Source organism: Cebidichthys violaceus, unplaced genomic scaffold (genome assembly GCF_023349555.1).
Source record: "Cebidichthys violaceus isolate CVI_PGR_0920_01 unplaced genomic scaffold, fCebVio1.0.p SCAF_45, whole genome shotgun sequence".
NCBI lineage: Eukaryota > Metazoa > Chordata > Actinopteri > Perciformes > Stichaeidae > Cebidichthys > Cebidichthys violaceus.
In genome coordinates this window covers 1,523,122-1,526,597 of record NW_027176650.1, presented here as the reverse complement: position 1 = coordinate 1,526,597, position 3,476 = coordinate 1,523,122, and positions in this window count along the sequence as shown.

Below are 3,476 nucleotides of genomic sequence, written 5' to 3'. Positions count from 1 at the left end.
GGGGCTACACAGTGATTGACAGGTCTCTACGCCATTCCTCCTCAGTCCAGATATGGTCACTTCCTGTTCATTTGCTACAAAAAAATCACCAAAACTTTAACGATACAAAACAACTTCATCATCAGTTTACGCTGGAATTCCTTCTGCATCCTTCGGCACTTCTGCTCAAGTAATTTAGGATGTATACTAAAACTTAACATCCACCAGCTGTGTACCTAAAACCGCCAACGGGTAACAATAGCGCACTATTAGAATGCATCGATTTCCTTCATTATTGTATCATTCTACATAAAACGTCGTGTTCCCCTTTATGCTTCTCACAACAACAGTCAGCCATCACACTCTTCTTCCCTCGATGCATTGAGCGGGTCCAATGTCTGACGTACCTTTACACATACACACATTGATTAGTGCATTGAAGTTTCTAATCAGAGGTTTGTACTGACAGTCACTGGGCAGTATGTGGTGCTCCATAAGCAGTATGGGTACTCATGGGGTATTAATGAGACGGGACAGTGAGCACCGGCCCAGTTCAACCTCTGCTTTTATTCCAACTGGTTACATAAGAAACCAATTAGGCCCGTTAACATGAAAAATACATCACAACATGTCTTGAGAACCCTGTCCTCTCTTATGTTCGTAGATTATTCATTTAGTCTGTTTGTACTCAAACAATCGCGGCCGAGCCGGATCGTCTCCGTTACATAAAGCAGCGGCACGTGTTCATCACACACATTCTTATTCCAGTTGTGAACAGGTAGCGCTGAAAGATTGTCCTGCTAAAAAGCACTTCAAACGTCTCTGTGGCCATGAAGCCGTTTCACAGCCTGATATACTAACAGTGTCTCCATGGCAACCGTGCTTCGAAACCGGCGGGGGGGGTACTAGATAATCACGGCAGACACACGCGTCACAAACCTGGCCAGCATCTCTCGATTAATACTTGAAAAAGACGCCGCGGCCTCGGTGCTCTTCACACGCTTCATTAGTGCAGAGCTGCTTTTATGCAAAACAGGAAGCATACCAACACGCTTTGAACAGTTCTGGTGGGTCTGAAATTTCCAAAAAAAAGTCTGTCTTTCGCCATCTGCAAGTAATGATTTGTTGGAATTCAAATGAGCCGACTTCATGCAGTGATGCAGTTTCCTTTCATCAGAGTGTCGTCTTCCAGACGGGAGAAGCCTCGTCCACACGTTGTGTTTGTGACTCATGTCCGCTCCCTTCTTTCTTGCTATAATGGTGAAGATGCTGCAGTCAAAGCTTATCCGTGTCAACACATCCATTAAAACATCTTTAGGCGACAAATATTACTAGAGATTGAGACCATAACCTCATGTTTACAATGTTTACTGAGGGAATAAATCAAGAGAGAAGTAGAGTCATTTTAGACTAAACTTCTGTACAAACAAACACAGGACTTTCACTCAGGAGACTGCTGTTTGTGTCCTGTGTGAAAACAAGTCAAAGTTGAGTTACTTCACCGTAGTTTTGTCTGTAACTTCCATACTTTACTGCTGTCAGTTACACAACAAAAGTAGTTATTTTATGGAACAAATTTTGACACCATCCAAGATCTTTTCCTAAACCTGACCAAGCAGTTTTTGTTGCCTCAACCTAACCGCGACCGCTTCACAACGTTAGCCACAACGTTAGCCACAACGTTAGCCACGTGTTACAACGTTAGCCACGCCCAAACCTTCATCGAGACAACAACGTAAAAGGCTGTAAAGATGACGGGATTGTGGCAAAGCGAGTATAAAGATGAGATCACGTTGCATGCACTGCTCTCCTGTGAGGTGTGTGTGTGTGTGTGTGTGTGTGTGTGTGTGTGTTATGTAATTGCCCCTGCATCTGTGGCGCGATGTCACATCTGAGCGTGTGCAGTCAGAGGCGATGGAAGCAGAGTGCAGGAAGAAGAGATGAATCCTGCACCAGTGGCCTCCCTCTTCCTCTCTGGGAGACTCGTCCACAAACAGACAGGGATGGAAGGAGAAGGAGGAAATAAATAAGGACTTAGAGGGAGAACTGGAGGAAGTAATAAGCATGGAGGAATAATTGAAAGCGTGCTCCACAGTGATGGGTGGTGGTGGTGATTATTTCCTCTGCTCCGTTGAGTCGCACCGACTGAGATTTATCCAGATAAGAACCACAAACAAACATCATGACGCGCTCGTGCTCTGCTGTCATGCTAGACGAGGTCCACTCAGGTGCAGCATGTAGCGCTTCCTGTGTGGCGCTCTCTACAATTTGTCTTCTGTGCATGCATACTCCGTGGCCCTACATGGACATAAAGGCTTGTTTTGTTGTCACGCCTCACCGGTTTCTGTAAAGCTCCGCTACGCGTGAGCCGCACGCTCCGAAGACCCATAATCCCTTGCTTCTGAGCTGCTCTCCCCGACTACAAGGACTTGATAAATGCCAGGCTTTCACTACATATCGCACTGAATAATGTTCTTGAAGGTATTATCTCGACAAATACTGCAGCTATTGTAGTTAGCAACATATTATAGTTAAATGCAATTTTTAATTTTTATCAGGTTTATAATTCTGTTTATTACCAAAATTCAGTTCTTATTTCTTAAACGGTCATTGTAGCATTGTAATGATGAACATTATGAAAGCACGGAGCTTCGGCTGCGTCCAGTAAACGCAGAACATCCCATCATCGTCGACAGCGGCGTCGTAGTGAGACGGAGAGCAAACACCAAGGCAAACAAAGGAGGGACATTCATGTTTGTTGTGATGGGAGGTCAGTGGGAGAGATGAAGCTGCTCCGCTGGTGCTCTCCGTGTTGTGACCTTTAACAGATCACACACACACACACACACACACACACACACACACACACACACACACACACACACACACACACACACACACACACGTCTAGCTTTGAGTGTAAACAGTCAAGAGCGGCTGATTTCAGAGATGACGTGCACGACCAAGCGCATGAAAACTGTTTATCTATATCTCAGTGAATGTTCACTATGAATTCTGTTGAGAGTGTAGACAGTTGAGGTTATTAGACTAATGGATGCAACTTGAACTGGAGTCTTTAGGTTGAAGTCCTCAGACTTGTAAGAGGAATTCACTTTTAAATAAAAGGTGAAAAACACCCCATATGATGACTACAGTGAGCAAAAGCAATCCAATAATTAATGTCCTCAACTTTTCAAAGAAACAATACTTTGTGGGAGGAAAAGTCCTTTAGATTGGTAAAAGAAGGAACCGAAAGGAAGGGAAAAAACACTAGTGGAAGGAAGGAAGGAAGGAAGGAAGGAGATAGTAGCTCAAATCGGCTGCCTTGTTTCCTGTGAGGCTAACCCTCCATATAGAAGATACACTTTCTGTTTTCTACAATCTAAATGCTGTCGTGCAACGTCAAATACAAACCTTTTGCAACCTTATAAATATTGTACTGAACTCCAGCGCTCGAGTAAATATATTTGGTTGTGTTCCACCGCTGGACGTCCTGC